Genomic DNA, 22,161 nt, shown 5'->3' with positions numbered 1-22,161 from the left:
TTTCTGTTAGGCAGAATAAATCAATACGTTGATCAATTATTATATCATTTACCAACAGGGACTTAGAAGAAAGAGACCTAATGTTTAATAGACCACATTTAACTGTTTTAGTCTGTGGTGCAATTGAAGGTGCTATATTATTTTTTCTTTTTGAATTTTTATGCTTAAATAGATTTTTGCTAGTTATTGGTGGTCTGGGAGCAGGCACCGTCTCTACGGGGATGGGGTAATAGGGGGATGGCAGGGGGAGAGAAGCTGCAGAGAGGTGTATAAGACCACAGCTCTGCCTCCTGGTCCCAACGCTAGACAGTCACAGTTTGGAGGATCCCAAAAAATTGGCCAGATTTCTAGAAATGAGAGCTGCTCCCTCTAAAGTGGGATGGATGCCGTCTCTCCTAACAAGACCAGGTTTTCCCCAGAAGCTTTGCCAATTATCAATGAAGCCCACCTCATTTTTGGACACCACTCAGACAGCCAGCAATTCAAGGAGAACATGCGGCTAAACATGTCACTCCCGGTCTGATTGGGGAGGGGCCCAGAGAAAACAACAGAGTCCGACATTGTTTTTGCAAAGTTACACACCGATTCAATGTTAATTTTAGTGACCTCCGATTGGCGTAACCGAGTGTCATTACTGCCGACGTGAATTACAATCTTACCAAATTTACGCTTAGCCTTAGCCAGCAATTTCAAATGTCCTTCGATGTCGCCTGCTCTGGCCCCCGGAAGACAATTGACAATGGTTGCTGGTGTCGCTAACTTCACATTTCTCAAAACAGAGTCGCCAATAACCAGAGTTTGATCCTCGGCGAGTGTATCGTCGAGTGGGGAAAAAACGGTTAGAGATGTGAACGGGTTGACGGTGTACACGGGGCTTCTGTTTAGGGCTACGCTTCCTCCTCACAGTCACCCAGTCAGCCTGCCTTCCCGACTGCACGGGGTCTGCCAGGGGGGAACTAACGGCGGCTAAGCTACCTTGGTCCGCACCGACTACAGGGGCCTGGCTAGCTGTAGAATTTTCCACGGTGCGGAGCCGAGCCTCCAATTCGCCCAGCCTGGCCTCCAAAGCTACGAATAAGCTGCACTTATTACATGTACCGTTACTGCTAAAAGAGGCCGAGGAATAACTAAACATTTCACACCCAGAGCAGAAAAGTACGGGAGAGACAGGAGAAGCCGCCATGCTAAAACGGCTAAGGGCTAGTAGCTACGCTAAGCTAGCGGATTCCCAAACAGGGAATCCGACACTAGACAGGCTGTGGAGCAGCACAGGTAACGCACGACAACAGTGCTAAAATAAAATAAAAATCCACTAGACAGGCTGTGGAGCAGCACAGGTAACGCACAACAACAGTGCTAAAAAATAAAATAAAATAAAAATAAAAATCCACTGGACAGGCTGTGGAGCAGCACAGGCAACGCACGACAACAGTGCTAAAACAAAATAAAAATCCACTAGACAGGCTGTGGAGCAGCACAGGTAACGCACGACAACAGTGCTAAAATAAAATAAAAATCCACTAGACAGGCTGTGGAGCAGCACAGGTAACGCACAACAACAGTGCTAAAAAATAAAATAAAATAAAATAAAAATCCACTGGACAGGCTGTGGAGCAGCACAGGTAACGCACAACAACAGTGCTAAAAATAAAATAAAATAAAAATCCACTGGACAGGCTGTGGAGCAGCACAGGCAACGCACGACAACAGTGCTAAAACAAAATAAAAATCCACTAGACAGGCTGTGGAGCAGCACAGGTAACGCACGACAACAGTGCTAAAACAAAATAGAAATCCACTAGACAGGCTGTGGAGCAGCACAGGTAACGCACAACAACAGTGCTAAAACAAAATAAAAATCCACTAGACAGGCTGTGGAGCAGCACAGGTAACGCACGACAACAGTGCTAAAACAAAATAAAAATCCACTAGACAGGCTGTGGAGCAGCACAGGTAACGCACGACAACAGTGCTAAAACAAAATAAAAATCCACTAGACAGGCTGTGGAGCAGCACAGGTAACGCACGACAACAGTGCTAAAACAAAATAAAAATCCACTGGACAGGCTGTGGAGCAGCACAGGTAACGCACAACAACAGTGCTAAAACAAAATAAAAATCCACTGGACAGGCTGTGGAGCAGCACAGGCAACGCACGACAACAGTGCTAAAACAAAATAAAAATCCACTAGACAGGCTGTGGAGCAGCACAGGTAACGCACGACAACAGCGCTAAATAAAAATCCACTGGACAGGCTGTGGAGCAGCACAGGTAACGCACGACAACAGCGCCCAAAAAAATAAAAGAAAAATCAAAATCCACTGGACAGGCTGTGGAGCAGCACAGGTAACGCACGACAACAGTGGTAAAAAATAAAATAAAAATCCAATAAAAATCCACTGGACAGGCTGTGGAGCAGCACAGGTAACGCACGACAACAGTGCTAAAAAATAAAATAAAAATCCACTGGACAGGCTGTGGAGCAGCACAGGTAACGCACGACAACAGTGCCAAAAAAAATAAATAAAAAAATAAATAAATAAATAAAATAAAATAATAAAATAAAAATCCACTGGACAGGCTGCGGAGCAGCACAGGTAACACACGACAACACTGGCAAAAAACAAACAAAAATCCACCAGACAGGCTGTGGAGCAGCACAGGTAACACACGACAACAGTGCCAAAAAAAATAAAATAAAAATCAAAATCCACTGGACAGACTGTGGAGCAGCACAGGCAACGCACGACAACAGTGCTAAAATAAAATAAAAATCCACTAGACAGGCTGTGGAGCAGCACAGGTAACGCACAACAACAGTGCTAAAACAAAATAAAAATCCACTAGACAGGCTGTGGAGCAGCACAGGTAACGCACGACAACAGTGCTAAAACAAAATAAAAATCCACTAGACAGGCTGTGGAGCAGCACAGGTAACGCACAACAACAGTGCTAAAACAAAATAAAAATCCACTGGACAGGCTGTGGAGCAGCACAGGTAACGCACAACAACAGTGCTAAAAAATAAAATAAAATAAAAATAAAAATCCACTGGACAGGCTGTGGAGCAGCACAGGCAACGCACGACAACAGTGCTAAAACAAATAAAAATCCACTAGACAGGCTGTGGAGCAGCACAGGTAACGCACGACAACAGCGCTAAATAAAAATCCACTGGACAGGCTGTGGAGCAGCACAGGTAACGCACGACAACAGCGCCCAAAAAAATAAAATAAAAATCAAAATCCATTGGACAGGCTGTGGAGCAGCACAGGTAACGCACGACAACAGTGGTAAAAAATAAAATAAAAATCCACTGGACAGGCTGTGGAGCAGCACAGGTAACGCACGACAACAGTGCTAAAAAAAAAATAATAAAAAAAAAAATAAATAAATAAAATAAAATAAATAATAAAATAAAAATCCACTGGACAGGCTGCGGAGCAGCACAGGTAACACACGACAACAGTGCTAAAAAATAAATAAAAATCCACTAGACAGGCTGTGGAGCAGCACAGGTAACACACGACAACAGTGCCAAAAAAAATAAAATCAAAATCAAAATCCACTGGACAGACTGTGGAGCAGCACAGGCAACGCACGACAACAGTGCTAAAACAAAATAAAAATCCACTAGACAGGCTGTGGAGCAGCACAGGTAACGCACGACAACAGTGCTAAAATAAAATAAAAATCCACTAGACAGGCTGTGGAGCAGCACAGGTAACGCACAACAACAGTGCTAAAAAATAAAATAAAATAAAAATCCACTGGACAGGCTGTGGAGCAGCACAGGTAACGCACAACAACAGTGCTAAAAAATAAAATAAAATAAAAATAAAAATCCACTGGACAGGCTGTGTGTAGCACAGGCAACGCACGACAACAGTGCTAAAACAAAATAAAAATCCACTAGACAGGCTGTGGAGCAGCACAGGTAACGCACGACAACAGTGCTAAAACAAAATAGAAATCCACTAGACAGGCTGTGGAGCAGCACAGGTAACGCACGACAACAGTGCTAAAACAAAATAAAAATCCACTAGACAGGCTGTGGAGCAGCACAGGTAACGCACAACAACAGTGCTAAAACAAAATAAAAATCCACTAGACAGGCTGTGGAGCAGCACAGGTAACGCACGACAACAGTGCTAAAACAAAATAAAAATCCACTGGACAGGCTGTGGAGCAGCACAGGTAACGCACAACAACAGTGCTAAAAAATAAAATAAAATAAAAATAAAAATCCACTGGACAGGCTGTGGAGCAGCACAGGCAACGCACGACAACAGTGCTAAAACAAAATAAAAATCCACTAGACAGGCTGTGGAGCAGCACAGGTAACGCACGACAACAGCGCTAAATAAAAATCCACTGGACAGGCTGTGGAGCAGCACAGGTAACGCACGACAACAGCGCCCAAAAAAATAAAATAAAAATCAAAATCCACTGGACAGGCTGTGGAGCAGCACAGGTAACGCACGACAACAGTGGTAAAAAATAAAATAAAAATCCACTGGACAGGCTGTGGAGCAGCACAGGTAACGCACGACAACAGTGCTAAAAAAAAAAAAAAAAAAATAATAAAATAAAAATCCACTGGACAGGCTGCGGAGCAGCACAGGTAACACACGACAACAGTGGTAAAAAATAAAATAAAAATCCACTAGACAGGCTGTGGAGCAGCACAGGTAACACACGACAACAGTGCCAAAAAACAAAACAAAAATCCACTGAACAGGCTGTGGAGCAGCACAGGTAACACATGACAACAGTGGTAAAAAATAAAATAAAAATCCACTGGACAGGCTGTGGAACAGCACAGGTAACGCACGACAACAGTGCTAAAAAATAAAATAAAAATCCACTGAACAGGCTGTGGAGCAGCACAGGTAACACACGACAACAGTGCTAAAAAATAAAAAATCCACTGGACAGGCTGTGGAGCAGCACAGGTAACGCACGACAACAGTGCTAAAATAAAATAAAAATCCACTAGGCAGGCTGTGGAGCAGCACGACAACAGTGCTAAAAAATAAAATAAAAATCAAAATCCACTGGACAGGCTGTGGAGCAGCACAGGTAACACACGACAACAGTGGTAAAAAATAAAATAAAAATCCACTGGACAGGCTGTGGAACAGCACAGGTAACGCACGACAACAGTGCTAAAAAATAAAATAAAAATCCACTGAACAGGCTGTGGAGCAGCACAGGTAACACACGACAACAGTGCTAAAAATAAAATAAAAATCCACTGGACAGGCTGTGGAGCAGCACAGGCAACGCACGACAACAGCGCCAAAAAATAAAATAAAAATCCACTGAACAGGCTGTGGAGCAGCACAGGTAACGCACGACAACAGTGCTAAAAAATAAAATAAAAATCCACTGGACAGGCTGTGGAGCAGCACAGGTAACGCACGACAACAGTGCTAAAAAATAAAATAAAAATCCACTGAACAGGCTGTGGAGCAGCACAGGTAACGCACGACAACAGTGCTAAAAAATAAAATAAAAATCCACTGGACAGGCTGTGGAGCAGCACAGGTAACGCACGACAACAGTGCTAAAATAAACTAAAAATCCACTAGGCAGGCTGTGGAGCAGCACGACAACAGTGCTAAAAAATAAAATAAAAATAAAACGAAAGCGTTAGCAAGCTAGTTAGCTTGCCAACGCTGATGAAGGTTAGCTGATAAAAGAGCTTTGTCGCGATGCTTCGACCGTTAGAGGTCTTCTTTAGGCGTTGGAGCACGGTGAAAAAGTAAAAAAAAAGTAAAAAAGTCTTGAAAAAGACTGTTAATTCAAAGAACTCAAACAGCTCAGTTCAAACAGCTAACAGATACAGCAGAACACCGCTGTGCTCCGGAACCAGAAAAAAGTCCACCCTCCACCACCCCCAACAACCCCAAGAAAACCATCCCAACCGTGAAGCATGGGGGTGGAAACATCATACTCTGGGGGTGCTCTTCTGCAAAGGGGACAGGACGACTGCACCGTATTGAAGGGAGGATGGATGGGGTCATGTATTGCGAGATTTTGGCAAACAACCTCCTTCCCTCAGTAAGAGCATTGAAGATGTGTCATGGCTGGGTCTTCCAGCATGACAATGACCCCAAACACACAGCCAGGGCAACTAAGGAGGGGCTCCGTAAGAAGCATTTCAAGGTCCTGGAGTGGCCTGGCCAGTCTCTAGACCTGAACTCAATAGAAAATCTTTGGATGGAGCTGAAACTCGAAATGTGAAAGATTTGGAGAAGATCTGTATGGAGGAGTGGACCATAATCCCTGCTGCAGTGTGTGCAAACCTGGTGAAAAACTACAGGAAACATCTGACCTCTGTAATTGCAAACAAAGGCTACTGTATCAAATATTAACATTGATTTTCACAGATGTTCAAATACTTATTTGCAGCAGTAACATACAAATAAATTATTAGAAAATCATACATTGTGATTTTCGGAATGTTTTTTTTTTAGATTATGTCTCTCACACTGGACATGCACCTAAGATGAAAATTTCAGACCCCTCCAAAATCACAGGGTGTTCAAATACTTATTTTCCTCACTGTATATATATATATATATATATATATATATATATATACAGTGAGGAAAATAAGTATAAAATAAGTACACCCTGCAATTTTTTTTGCAAGTTCTCCCACTTAGAAATCATGGAGGGGCCTGAAATTTTCATCTTAGGTGCATGTCCAGTGTGAGAGACATAATCTAAAAAAAAAAAAAAATCACAATGTATCATTTTTTAAATAATTTATTTGCATGTTACTGCTGCAAATAAGTATTTCAGCACCTGCCAATCAGCAGAAATTCTGTCCCTCAAAGTGTTAGTGTTAGTCCACTTCTAAAACGTCCACCTCCACTACACTTATTATTCCAAATAAGAAGCACCTATTTGAGTTCGTTAGCTGCATAAAGACACCTGTCCACCCCACACAATCAGTAAGACTCCAACTACTAATATGGCTAAGACCAAAAAGCTGTCCAAAGACACCAGAGACAAAATTGTAGACCTCCACAAGGCTGGAAAGGGTTACGGGGCAATTGCCAAGCAGCTTGGTGAAAAAAGATCAACTGTTGGAGCAATTATTAGAAAATGGAAGAAGCTAAACATGACTGTCAATCTCCCTGGCACTGGGGCTCCATGCAAGATCCCACCTCGTGGAGTATCAGTGAGCCTAAGAAAGGTGAGGAATCAGCCCAGAACTGCACAGGAGGAGCTGGTCAATGACCTGAAGAGAGCTGGTACCACTGTTTCCAAGGTTACTGTGGGTAATACACTAAGACGTCATGGGTTAAAATCATGCATGGCATGGAAAGTTCCGCTGCTTAAATCAGCATATGTCCAGGCCCGTCTTAAGTTTGCCCATGACCATTTGGATGATCCAGAGGAGTCATGGGAGAAAGTTATATGGTTAGATGAGACCAAAATAGAACTTTTTGGTCTTAATTCCACTCGCCGTGTTTGGAGGAAGAAGAATGCTGAATACCATCCCAAAAACACCGTCCCTACTGTGAAGCATGGGGGTGGAAGCATCATGATTTGGGGGTGTTTTTCTGCACATTGGACAGGACGACTGCACTGTATTAAGGAGATGATGACCGGGGCCATGTATTGCGAGATTTTGGGGAACAACCTCCTTCCCTCAGTTAGAGCATTGAAGATGGGTCATGGATGGGTCTTCCAACATGACAATGACCCGAAGCACACAGCCAGGATAACCAAGGAGTGGCTCCTTAAGAAGCATACGAGGTCTGTCAGAAAAGTATCGGAGCTTTTTATTTTTTTCAAAAACTATATGGATTTGAATCACGTGTGATTGCATCAGCCAAGCTTGAACCTTTGTGCGCATGCGTGAGTTTTTTCACGCCTGTCGGTTGCGTCATTCGCCTGTGAGCAGGCTTTGTGTGAGCAGTGGTCCACCCCTCTCGTCGGATTTGTATTGCGAATAAATGTCTGAACGATTTGGAGCTTTGCTGCATCAGTTTTTTCCAGAAACTGTGAGAGACCTCCTGGTGGACACCATTCGGAAAATTCTGTTGGATTTCAGGGACAATTTTATGGGGATTACACAGATTAAGGAGTGCTCCAGTTGGTTTAAAGACTGCCCACAGCTGCTGAGAGCACGCCGCGCTCCGAGCGCCGATCGACAGGCTGAAACAACCAGATCATTTCCAACGTGAAGGCTTTGTTGATCCATTTGATTGTTGATGAAATTGTGGGTGAGCCTGGACATGCCAGAACATGTCCTGTGAGGCTTCATCACGGCGTTGCTTTGCGCCATGCGGCTCCACCGCGAAGCGCGGAATTCCTCCGCATGTCTGTCTCAATTGCCGATAAAGTGCTGATGTCCACGTCTTCCGCAATTCCTGTGCTAGTCAGAGGACGTCCCGGATAAAACACAGCGTTCAGTTTAGAAATGAACGGCACATTCCACTGTTACAGGAGTTTTTGTCATGGAAAGAGGAGTGGAGGAATTCCGTGCGTCGCGGTGGAGCCGCATGGCGCAAAGCAATGCCGTGATGAAGCCTCACAGGACATGTTCTGGCATGTCCAGGCTCATCCACAATTTCTCGGTTAGTCACACGACTGAAAACCCACCGACAGCCGTCTGAAAGCCATCTCAAAGCCGTCCTATGAGACCAACACGGAGGTGGTTTTGTGCCGCGCCATGAGCGGCACGGTGGCGCATCCGTCCGCTTTTCTTTCCATGAAAAAAAAATCCTGTAACAGTGGAATGTGCCGAAAAAGTGCTGATGTCCACGTCTGCTGCCATTTATGTGTAAGTCAGACGACGTCCCGGATCAACAAAGCCTTCACGTTGGAAATGATCTCGTTGTTTCAGCCTGTCGATCGGCGCTCAGACCGCCCACAGTGTCTGAGAGCGCAAAACCGGCTGGAGCACTCCTTAATCTGTGTAATCCCCATAAAATCGTTCCTGAAATCCAACGGAATTTTCCGAATGTGTCCACCTGGAGGTCTCTCACAGTTTCTGGAAAAAACTGATGCAGCAAAGCTCCAAATCGTTCAGACATTTATTCGCAATAAAAATCCGACGAGAGGGGTGGACCACTGCTCACACAAAGCCTGCTCACAGGCGAATGACGCAAGCGACAGGCGTGAAAAAACTCACACATGCGCACGAAGGTTCAAGCTTGGCTGATGCAATCACACGTGATTCAAATCCCTATAGTTTTTAAAAAAAAAATAAAAAGGTCTGATACTTTTCTGACAGACCTCGTATCAAGGTTCTGGAGTGGCCGAGCCAGTCTCCAGACCTAAACCCAATAGAAAATCTTTGGAGGGAGCTCAAACTCCGTGTGTCTCAGCGACAGCCCAGTAACCTGGCTGATCTAGAGAAGATCTGTGTGGAAGAATGGGCCAAAATCCCTGCTGCAGTGTGTGCAAACCTGGTGAAAAACTACAGGAAATGTTTGACCTCTGTAATTGCAAACAAAGGCTACTGTACCAAATATTAACATTGATTTTCACAGGTGTTGAAATACTTAATTTCAGCAGTAACATACAAATAAATTCTTAAAAAAAAAAAATCATATATTGTGATTTCCGGATTTTTTTTATTATTTATTTATTTTAGATTATGTCTCTCACAGTGGACATGCACCTAAGATGAAAATTTCAGACCCCTCCATGATTTCTAAGTGGGAGAACTTGCAAAATCGCAGGGTGTTCAAATACTCATTTTCCTCACTGTATATTAAGTTAACCGTTCTACTCATAAGAAGAATTTTAGCCATGTCATTGTATATTTCACGTCACTTTAGTTAAGGTGTAGTAAGTTGCATTGCATTGTGTGTGTGTGTGTGTGTGTGTGTGTTGTCGTCATTAATTTTCATGAAGCAATTTGTGGCATTCATGAGACTCAAGTGAATGGATGTTAGGTGATGGTCTAGTGGTTAAGCTTGGGCTTGAGACCAGAGGATCCTCTGTTCAAATCCCAGCCTGACTGGAAAATCATTAAGGGCACTTGGGGAAGGTCCTTAATCCCCTACTTGTGCCCGGTGTGTAGTGTGCCCTTGCATGGCAGCAGCCTGACATCAGGGTGAATGTGAAGCACTGATGTGTAAAGCGCTTTGAGTGTCTGATGCAGATGGAAAAGCGTTATATAAATACAGTCCATTTACCATTTAATGATGATAAAAAGTTGATAGCATGTCATATCACTGCAATGCCAACTTGTGTTGTTACCAACATCTGGTGAAAATTTCATGTTAATATTCTTCCCGGTTTAGCGACCTCGCTAAACGCCAGAACTCATTCATGGAGTCGGTGAGCACCCAGATGGGTCAGCTACTGTCTATGTTTGATCATCAGGCTTCTACTGTTCCAGCCACCGGCAGCACCAGTGTGCCTCCTTCAGGTCCATCAATGTCTGCATCGACCTCCGTACCTGTACATGAATACTGTAATCTGCTGTCACCTCCTGAACGCTTTTCAGGCGAGTCCGGTGACGCCCCACACCTTTCATTACACAGTGTGAACTGATTTTTGAGCTCATGTCATGTAAGTTCCCGTCCGACAGGGCGAAGATAGCTTACGTGATCACTCACCTGACCGGTCGTGCGTTGGCGTGGGCAACAGCGGAGTGGGGTCGCCGATCTGCAACCTGTGCCTCTCTTCCGGCTTTTACAGCTGCACTGCGATTGATTTTCCAGCACACCTCTCCAGGGCGAGAAGCAGCCCGTGCCCTCATGAGGCTGAGGCAGGGGGACGCTGAGTCGCCGACTATGCAGTGGACTTCCGCATCCTGGCAGCCAAAAGTGATTGGAATTCCGCGGCACTCCATGATGTTTTTCTTCAGGGGCTTGCCAAAAACATTCAGGACCAGTTGGTGGTCGTTGAATTGCCTGGGGACCTCGACCAGCTCATCGCACTCGCCATATGGACCGACCAATGTCTACAGGACCTTCCTCGCCGTGCCGTCTGGCTTCCTGCTCGACATGCCGCAAGACCTCCCGCCCACTCATCTTCCTACAGCCGTGCCTGCTCAGAATATCCACACCGCAGCCCTGAGAAGCCAGTACAATTGGGTCGCACACGTCTCTCCTCCGCTGAAAGCAGCGACGCCGTGAAAAAGGACTTTGTTTTTACTGTGGGCGTTCCGGTCACATGATAACCTATTGTCAAGCCAGGGGTGCCACCATGCGGCCACAAGCCGAGATTCGGGTGAGTCAAAACACAATTTCTCCTTCCTCAGCACAAAATGTGATTTTGGCTAAATTAATTTCAGACCATTCATCAGTATCTGTGCCTGCATTTGTGGATTCTGGTTCAGATGCAAACTTGATTTTGTCTTCTCTGGTCGAGTCTTTACATCTTAAATTATATGAGCTCTCGCGCCCTCTAGTGGTGCGTGCCGTTGATGGTCATAAAGTGGGGTGCATTACCCATTGCACGCAGTCAGTTCAGATGATAATTTCTGAAAACCACTCTGAATTAATCAGTTTTCACGTTTTTGATAAAATGACTCACCCGGCTATTTTGGGGCATCCCTGGTTACAGAAACATGGTCCCAATTTTGACTGGGCTAGCGGAGAAATTATTTCCTGGGGGCCTGCTTGTTACGATTCATGTCTGTCTGAACCTACTAGTGCTCAATCTACTTCCAACCCGGACCTACTTCCATCCTATCATGACTTGGCACCAGTGTTTAGTAAAAGGAAAGCTAAGTCATTACCACCTCACCGGGAATACGATTGTGCAATAGAACTACTCCCCAGGGCTAGCCCATCCCAAGGGAAGCTCTATTCACTGATGGCTCCTGAACGCAACGCCATGAATAAGTACATTCAAGAATCTCTGGCCGCAGGCTTAATTAGACCATCATCGTCACCTGCAGGAGCGGGATTCTTTTTTGTAGAAAAGAAGGATAAATCCCTTCGCCCATGTATTGATTACCGGGGGCTAAACGACATCACGGTAAAGAACCTATATCCGCTGCCACTCATCTCATCTACTTTTGAGCTCCTAGAAAGAGGAAAGATTTTCACAAAACTCGACCTTCGCAATGCATATCATTTGGTTCCTATAAAGCAAGGTGATGAATGGAAGAACGCTTTTAATACGCCCTCAGGACACTACGAGTACCTGGTCATGCTTTTTGGTCTCACTAATGCCCCGGCGGTGTTCCAAAATCTGGTTACTGACGTTCTGCGCGAGTATCTGAATGAATTTGTTTTTGTTTATCTTGATGATATCCTGATTTTTTCCCCCGATCTGGAATCCCACACGCACCACGTCCGCACCGTACTGCAAACTTTGCTGCAAAACAATCTTTTTGTTAAAGCCGAAAATGTGAGTTCCACAAACCCACAGTATCATTCCTCGGATTTGTGATCACAGAGGGAGAGTTTAAGATGGACCCAGAGAAGGTTGCGGCTGTGCGGGATTGGCCGGTGCCTACCTCCCACAAAGAAGTCCAAAGGTTCCTCGGTTTTGCCAATTTCTACCGAAAGTTCATCCGTAATTTCAGCACAGTTGCAGCTCCACTTCACGAGGTCACGTCGTCCCTCCGACCGTTCGTATGGACACCGATGTGTGACGAGGCTTTTAGGGTCCTAAAACACACAATGGCCCCCATGCTGCTCCTCCCTGACCCAGCTCGACAGTTTGTGGTTGAGGTAGATGCTTCAGATACTGGAGTTGGGGCTGTCCTGTCGCAGGTTAAAGCCTCAGACAATAGGCTACATCCATGCGCCTTTTTGTCAAAGAAGTTGACCGCAGCTGAACGTAATTATTGCATCAGCGACCGCGAGCTGTTGGCTATTAAAGTGGCCTTGGAGGAGTGGCGCCACTGGTTAGAGGGGGCACAGATTCCCTTTTTGGTCTTTACCGATCATAAGAACCTAGCCTACCTTAGAACCGCTAAGCGGCTTAATGCACGCCAGGCCAGGTGGGCCATTTTTTTCAGCCATTTTGACTTTGTAATCTCTTTCCGACCTGGCTCCAAGAATGGCAAGCCAGACGCATTATCACGGCAGGGTGACCCGGTCGACACGCCGGCCGATCCGGGGACTATCTTGCCAGCATCCTGTTTCGTGTCGACATTAACGTGGGACATAGAATCCAGGGTCCAGTCTGCCTTAGGCAATACGAGGTCTGTCAATAAAGTAACGGTCCTTTTTATTTTTTCAAAAACTATATGGATTTCATTCATATGTTTTTACGTCAGACATGCTTGAACCCTCGTGTGCATGCATGAGTTTTTCCACGCCTGTCGGTGACGTCATTCGCCTGTGAGCACGCCTTGGGAAGGAGTGGTCCCGCCCCCTCGTCGGATTTTCATTGTCTGGAAATGGCGGAATGAAAAGGACTTTTTTTCCATCAGAATTTTTTCAGAAGCTGTTAGAGACTGGCACCTGGAAACCATTCGAAAAATTTATCTGGCTTTCGGTGAAAATTTTACAGGCTTCACAGAGAATAAGGTCTGTTACTACAGCTTTAATTACCCCTTTAAGGACGCTCGGCGCGCCGTGCTCCAAGCTGCGACGACGCGGCACAAGCCACCGGACCATTTTTAAACGGATGGCTCTGTGGATACGAGACCGTCGTGTGCTTTTTCTCTGGTTATCACAAGAGCTGGACATCAGCCATTTCCGGCAGATTTCACTTTTAACAAAAGATTTTGTCATGGAAAGCCGCGCAGAGGCTTAGCGCATAAAGACCGATTCGCTTTGGAAGCGAGACAAAGGAACACCTCCGTTTCAGCGTGTCAGAGGACACGTTTGGACATGTCCAGCTCTCCACAATTTCACTGATACTTACTGGACTGGTAAGCATTGAAAGCCGAGATAGACATGTCCAAACTTGCCCTCTGACACGCCGAAACGGAGGTGTTCTTTTGTCTCGCTTCCAAAGCGAATCGGTCTTTACGCGCAAAGCCTCCATGCAGCTTTCCATGACAAAATCTCGTTAAAAGTGAAATCTGCCGGAAAATGGCTGATGTCCAGTTCTTGTGATAACCACAGAAAGAGCACACGACGGTCTCGTATCCACAGAGCCATCCATTTAGAAATGGTCTAGTGGCTTGTGCAGCGTCGTCGCAGCTCGGAGCGCGGCGCGCTGAGCGTCCTTAATGCTGTAGTAACACACCTTATTCTCTGTGAAGCCTGTAAAATTTTCACCGAAAGCCAGATAAATTTTTCGAATGGTTTCCAGGTGCCAGTCTCTAACAGCTTCTGAAAAAATTCTGATGGAAAAAAAGTCCTTTTCATTCCGCCATTTCAAGACAATGAAAATCCGACGAGGGGCGGGACCACTCCTTCCCAAGGCGTGCTCACAGGCGAATGACGTCACCGACAGGCGTGGAAAAACTCAGGCATGCGCACGAGGGTTCAAGCATGTCTGACGTAAAAACAAATGAATGAAATCCATATAGTTTTTGAAAAAAATAAAAAGGACCGTTATTTTATTGACAGACCTCGTACTCCAGTTCCCCAGTTGTCCCCAGGGTAGGCTGTTTCGTTCCGGTTGCGCTCAGAGGGGACGTGATTAGGTGGGGACATGACAGTCGGTTCTCTTGTCATCCGGGAATCAAGAAGACTGAGTATGTAATTCAACAGAGGTTTTGGTGGCCAGGGATGTTGAAAGATATTACAGAGTATGTTAATGCTTGCTCTATGTGTGCAAGTCACAAATCCTCTAACCGTCCGCCCGCGGGCTCTTTAATGCCACTTCCTGTCCCTACTCGTCCCTGGTCACATATCACATTGGATTTTGTAACCGGTCTGCCACCTTCTAGAGGTAATACTGCTGTTTTAACCGTGGTGAATAGATTATCCAAGATGGCTCACTTCATCCCTCTGCCTAAACTTCCCTCAGCTAAGGAAACTGCAGAAATAATGCCCACAAATGTGTTCAAGTTACATGGATTTCCAGAGGATATAGTGTCCGATAGAGGACCGCAGTTTGTGTCTAATTTCTGGAGGGAATTCTGCCGTCTCCTCTGGGTCTCTGCCAGCTTAACCTCAGGTTACCACCCCCAGGCCAACGGGCAGACGGAACGTCTCAATCAAGAGTTGGAAAAAGGACTCCGGATTCTCACCTCCCAGCATCCTGCTTCTTGGTCTGCTCAACTGTCCTGGATAGAGCTGGCACACAATAGTCTTCCTTCTGCATCCTCTGGTTTTTCACCATTTCATGTAGTTTATGGTCATCAACCTCCACTGTTTCCGTCCACTGCACTTGATTCTTCTGTTCCCTCTGCCTTAGGACTCATTCTCTGCTGCCGACGAACCTGGGAGCGGGCCCGTAGGGCCCTCCTATGGTCCTCTGTGGCCTTTAAGACGGCAGCTGATCGTAGGAGATCCTCCGCACCTGCGTATAAACCTGGACAGAAAGTTTGGCTCTCAATCCATCATCTTACTCTGCGAGGACTGCCCAGGAAATTGGCTCCCAGGTTCGTGGGTCCATTCTCTATTTCCAAAGTTATAAATCCGGTTTCTGTTCGCCTCCGCATCCACCCTACCTTTCATGTGAGCCACGTCAAGCCTGCTCGTTCCAGCCTGTTGTGCCCTCCGGCCGTTCCCCCTCCTTCCGCCCAGTGTGTGGACAGGGGCCCTGTTTTTGCCGTACGGCGGCTCCTCGACTCTCGTCGCCGTGGTCGTGGGGTTCAGTATTTGGTTGACTGGGAGGGTTATGGCCCTGAGGAGCGGTCTTGGGTTCCCTCCCGCTTTGTCCTTGATCCTGCTCTGATCCGTGAGTTTCATGCCTCTCATCCTGCTGCACCTGGGCCGTCCGGGGCCGGCCGTGGGGGGGGTGGGTACTGTCACGGTTTGAGTTTTGCTTGGTGTTCTGGGTTGTTTGTTCTCTTGTGCTGTTAGTTATTTTTTGTGTTTCATTGGGTATGCTTGGCTTCTTCTCTTGCTGGGTGTTTCTCTCTCTTTCTCTGGCCACGCCCTGTTCTGGTGCTTTCCAGGCACACCTGTCCCTGATTTGCTGATTGCCACCTGCAGTTATTTTAGCTCACTGGGTGTGTTTGTCTCTCGCCAGTTTGTCGTGCCTTGTGCCTTCAATCCAGCTCTGTTCTTGCATTCCTTAGTTCTGTCTGCCTCTTTGTGTGTACCTGACCTCCTGCCTGTTGCTTTGACCACGCCTGATTGCCTGATGTTTCTTGTACTGCTGCTTTTCCTGGACTGCCTTCTCGTGTACCGACCTCCGCTGTCTTCTACAGTAAAACCATCTAAAAACCAGAGCTGTTCGCTTGAGTTGTGCATTTGTGTCCTACAGTTCCAGACCATTCAGCCTGACAGCGGTAAATCCTCTATATATTAAAAGCGTATGTGTGTGATGTTATTTAGGAAGTTCAATGTAAGTATATAATATAATATAAATACGTTAAAAATACATGGATGACACAAGAAAGTGAAAACACTTTTTTCCATTGTGATCCATTTAAAAATCAAATGACAAAATAGAAGTAATACACTCAACAAAAATATAAACGCAACACTTTTGGTTTTGCTCCCATTTTGTATGAGATGAACTCAAAGATCTAAAACTTTTTCCACATACACAATGTCACCATTTCCCTCAAATATTGTTCACAAACCAGTCTAAATCTGTGATAGTGAGCACTTCTCCTTTGCTGAGATAATCCATCCCACCTCACAGGTGTGCCATACCAAGATGCTGATTAGACATCATGATTAGTGCACAGGTGTGCCTTAGACTATCCACAATAAAAGGCCACTCTGAAAGGTGCAGTTTTGTTTTATTGGGGGGGGATACCAGTCAGTATCTGGTGTGACCACCATTTGCCTCATGCAGTGCAACACATCTCCTTCGCATAGAGTTGATCAGGTTGTCAATTGTGGCCTGTGGAATGTTGGTCCACTCCTCTTCAATGGCTGTGCGAAGTTGCTGGATATTGGCAGGAACTGGTACACGCTGTTGTATACGCCGGTCCAGAGCATCCCAAACATGCTCAATGGGTGACATGTCCGGTGAGTATGCCGGCCATGCAAGAACTGGGACATTTTCAGCTTCCAAGAATTGTGTACAGATCCTTGCAACATGGGGCCATGCATTATCCTGCTGCAACATGAGGTGATGTTCTTGGATGTATGGCACAACAGTGGGCCTCAGGATCTCGTCACGGTATCTCTGTGCATTCAAAATGCCATCAATAAAATGCACCTGTGTTCTTCGTCCATAACAGACGCCTGCCCATACCATAACCCCACCGCCACCATGGGCCACTCGATTGACATCAGAAAACCGCTCACCCACACGACGCCACACACGCTGGCTGCCATCTGCCCTGGACAGTGTGAACCGGGATTCATCCGTGAAGAGAACACCTCTCCAACGTGCCAAACACCAGCGAATGTGAGCATTTGCCCACTCAAGTCGGTTATGACGACGAACTGGAGTCAGGTCGAGACCCCGATGAGGACGACGAGCATGCAGATGAGCTTCCTTGAGACAGTTTGCGCAGAAATTCTTTGGTTATGCAAACCGATTGTTTCAGCAGCTGTCCGAGTGGCTGGTCTCAGACGATCTTGGAGGTGAACATGCTGGATGTGGAGGTCCTGGGCTGGTGTGGTTACACGTGGTCTGCAGTTGTGAGGCTGGTTGGATGTACTGCCAAATTCTCTGAAACGCCTTTGGAGACGGCTTATGGTAGAGAAATGAACATTCAATACACGGGCAACAGCTCTGGTTGACATTCCTGCTGTCAGTATGCCAATTGCACGCTCCCTCAAATCTTGCGACATCTGTGGCATTGTGCTGTGTGATAAAACTGCACCTTTCAGAGTGGCCTTTTATTGTGGGCAGTCTAAGTCACACCTGTGCACTAATCATGGTGTCTTATCAGCATCTTGATATGGCACACCTGTGAGGTGGGATGGATTATCTCAGCAAAGGAGAAGTGCTCACTATCACAGATTTAGACTGGTTTGTGAACAATATTTGAGGGAAATGGTGATATTGTGTGTGGAAAAAGTTTTAGATCTTTGAGTTCATCTCATACAAAATGAGAGCAAAACCAAAAGTGTTGCATTTATATTTTTGTTGAGTGTAATAAAATCATCATCATCGGCCTCCCTCCGTCTGAACAGATGATGGCATAATAAAATAAAGCAATAATAATAATAATGATAATAGTGTGTATATGATAAAAAAATAACCCAATTCATAAATACATAAAGACAGTAAATTAACATGAAAAAAATTACATAATTAAGAGGAAATAAAAGGGTCAGGTTCTTCTAAAAACTGTTGAGGTTTAAGCTTCTAAACAGTGCTTAATTTGTTAAGTGGGAGGTCCCAGATCGCAGAGGATGGGTGGCTCCGGTGCAAAAAAAAAAGGAAGGGCGGGGGGCTTGCGAACAACGCTGTGCGCCACACCAAAAATAAACTGGGCATGTATTGTAGGCCTAATAACACTAGTCACACCAAATCCGGATAGAGTACAAATTCCCGTTTAATGATGTACAGTGGTCCCTCCTTTATCGCGGGAGTTACGTTCTAAAAATAACCCGCGATAAACAAAATCCATCACATTTTCTCACTTTTCTCTCTTGTGTAAACACTCTCTTTTTTCTTCTGTGTGAGAAGATTATAAACAGACACACGCAGAACACAATGCACGGCTCTCCCTTCGCTCACTGCCTCCGGGGGTACGGATGTGGGACCCGCAAAGAATCCAATCCATCTCTCTGTGGCCACGGAGCTCTGCGGGTACGGTCAGCATCCGGATCAAAACAGCGAACGTAGCCTCTGGACCTGTTGCCAGATTTGGCACAATTCCGCACAGCAGACAGGAGGGCGGTGTGAGTGGCAGTCAGAGCAATCGCGGTGATTTTTTTTATTTATTTTTTTTATATTTTGTTAGTCAAGAGAGGTGGTGGATCACCGGATCCAGTATAAAAAGCTGGCGGAGCCAACATCAGAGGTTCCGGAGCATGCGTCCGAGGTTCCGGAGCGTGCTTCGGCTTGCTCCCCCTCAAATTAAGCCCTGCTTCTAAAAACATTCTGGACTCACACGCTACTCCAACTCATTACAGAAATTTATTTCCACCTTTGAAAAATGTCAGCTGCCTATTTTACAAACATTATCTATCTATCTATCTATCTATCTATCTATCTATCTATCTATCTATCTATCTATCTATCTATCTATCTATCTATCTATCTATCTATCTATCTATCTATCTATCTATCTATCTATCTATCTATCTATCTATCTATCTATCTATCTATCTATCTATCTATCTATCTATCTATCTATCTATCTATCTATCTATCGAGTGATCTAAGACCACTCAGGCCCATAACTATCCAGTCCACTAAATACTGCAGAACGCGGTGCACATCCAACATCTACTACATGGTTTAGGCTGGGTGACTATACACAGAGAGGGATTGGTCTGAGGGCACAAAGGACTTGAGTGCAGTGACTTAAGGCAGAAACCTGGAACTTCAGGCGTATCTGGAGAGTACTCAGTAACTACAGCTTGACCACTAAAGGACCTGGTTGATGACATACAGACCCAAGAACAGGGGAGTCAGCTTGCAAGTCTCAAGTCTTCAGGGGTATGTCTTCAGCTGATAACCGTGCATGTTGTTCCGGCTGGTAGAGAGGGGCTGGGGTGCAATGCCGGTCTGCATGACATTGAGCCTGTCCTCTGCTGTGGAGTAGAGGAGAGTGAGCTGGCTTCCACACCCTGCGGCAGTAATACAGATGGGTCTTTCACATACGAGACAGCAAGATCTGCCTCCTGGGTCAGAAGCAGTGGTGGCTGATATCCCAGAGAGCCATCAAATGGTGAAAGCCCAGTCACTCAGCTGACCTGGGTGTTCTGGGTGTACTTGATCCAAGGAAGGTGGGAGCTCCAGGAGGTCATTTGACCGTCCATGACACACCAAAGGATGAACTCAGGTTTCTGTTTGGCCTGTTCTGCCTGGCCATTGGTTTAATAGAGGAAGCTAGAAGACAGGCTTAATGTGGCCCCCAGGGAGGTGCAGAAGGCCTTCCAGACATGTGAAGTGAAAACAGAACTGTCAAATTTCATGGTGATTCCCAGATGTAACTAACTTGAAAGAAATTGAGTTATTTTAGACATAATTGAACCACATAATTCTTCAGTTGGGATGATCTAAATGTATCGAGCCTTCACAAAATTCAGGAAATCTGCTTTGCACAAATGACTGCATTATATTTTTTATTACAAAGTGTATCATAATAAAACAATCAACATTGCCCATTTTTACTCTTTTAATTCATTTTATTAGGAAACGGAGCGGGCCGCTGCCTCAACTTTATCTAAATTCTGGGTCTTTTAGTGAAGCTTAGGGCTAGTGGCCAGCGATCACCTTCGTATTTCTTCTGTTTTTCTTGTTGCTTAATGCTGACAAATTACACTATATTTGTTGTTTTTCTGATACTCAATTCTGCTTTTTTTTCTTTTCTCTCTGTTTGAGGCACAGCTCCATCCAGAGATGGGTGTAGTATCTGTTCCAGAAACTGTCCTGTGCACTGGCAATATTTCCTGTATGTTCGTTTTGTAACTCATGTCTGTAGCATGGCTCAAGCAGAGGGTCACCCCTTTGAGTCTGGTCTGCTTGAGGTTTCTTCCTCAGAGGGAGTTTTTCCTCACCACTGTTGCTCTGGAGATTGGTAAGGTTAGACCTTACTTGTGTGAAGCGTCTTTAGGCATCCTTGTTGTGATTTGGCACTATATAAATGAAAATAAATTGAAAATTGAAACTGAACTCACCACCAGATGGCGATCAGTTGACAGCTCTGCCCCTCTCTTCACCCGAATGTCCAGAACATGCGGCCTCAGATCAGATGATATGATCACAAAATCAATCATCGACCTTCAGCCTAGGGTGCTGTGGTACCATGTACACTTACGATGAGCACTTACGATGAGCATCGTATGAGCATCCTTATGTTTGAACTTGGTGTCCATGACTAGCACAGAAGTCCAACAACAAATGACCACTCAGCTTTACATCACAGAGGCCATTCCTCCCGATCGCGCTTCTCCAGGTGTCTGTCATTGCCCATGTGTGGGTTGATGTCCCCCAGGAGAACAATGGAGTCCCCTACTGAAGCCCTGTACAGAACTCCATTCAGGAATGCCAAGAAGGCAGAATTCTCCAAACTGCTGTTTGGTGCATACGCACAAACAACGGTCAGAGGTCCCCCCTCCCATCACCCACATGCGCAGGGAGGTGACTCTCTAATCTTCCAGGGTAAACTCCAATGTTACGGTGATCAGCCTAGGCCTTGGGAGTATCCCCACACACGCCCAGTGCCTCACACCCTGGGCAACTCCAGAGAAGAACAAGGCCCAACACCTATCAAGGAGAGTGGTTCTGGAGCCGAGGCTGTGCGTGGAGGTGAGGCCCACCAGATCTAACTGGTAGTGCTCCACCTCCTGCACAAGTTCTGGCTCTTTGCTTCACAGCGAGCTGATGTTCCACGCACCTGGAGCTAGCCTCTGCCTTCTGGGTTTGGTCCGTCAAGGCCCTCAACAGCGCACCCGATCCCAGCAGTTTGCCCTGAGGGTGGTGAGCTGAGCCCACAGGGTGGAGATGGAAAGTCCATGCCTTTTTGGGCTGTGCCCAACTTGGCTTTGTGGCAAGTCTGGCCACCAGGCACTCACTGATGGACCCTTCATCCAGGTCTGGCTCCAGACAGTGGCCCCAGGCATCCTCCAAGCTGGGCCATGTTTCCTCTGCCTTGTTTTTTTCTGGTCAGTGTGAACCATTCTTAGTCTGGCCCCTTGCCTGGGACCAATTTGCCCAGTTCCTGGAGTGGCAAATCCCCACTGTGAAAAACATTTCACATTCTGAATGCAAAACTGTTGTTGCCTCTGGCTGTTAGCTGGTTAGTTCGTTTGTTAGATCAGTTATGTCTTGCCTTTGATCTTTGGGCCTTGATCTTTGTTCTTATTTGAGCCTAACCCTGACTTGGATCTTTGATCCTGACACCACTGAATCTTATCAAGGGGTATAACCTTTATTTGCCCTTGAATCAGATCACAATTTCTTTCCATGTTGTTTTAATGTTGAAACAGAAAGTTTAACAGTTAACAGTTTGTAGATTTTATCCTGTCTGTCTCTCTGTCAGAGTTGCCCTTTGTCACCAATCCTGGTTG

At 45.7% G+C, this 22,161-nt stretch overlaps 1 protein-coding gene across 1 annotated transcript in view; it reads left to right on the top strand.

Moving 5' to 3' along the window:
- Positions 1 to 22,161, top strand: part of LOC117517024 (15-hydroxyprostaglandin dehydrogenase [NAD(+)]-like) — a 67,195-nt gene that overhangs the window by 5,544 nt on the left and 39,490 nt on the right. The window lies entirely within an intron of this gene.

This window comes from Thalassophryne amazonica, chromosome 9 (assembly GCF_902500255.1).
Source record: "Thalassophryne amazonica chromosome 9, fThaAma1.1, whole genome shotgun sequence".
NCBI classification, from domain to species: Eukaryota; Metazoa; Chordata; class Actinopteri; order Batrachoidiformes; family Batrachoididae; genus Thalassophryne; species Thalassophryne amazonica.
The sequence above is the reverse complement of the archived record's forward strand: the minus strand, read 5'-3'. Positions and strand labels throughout refer to the sequence as shown.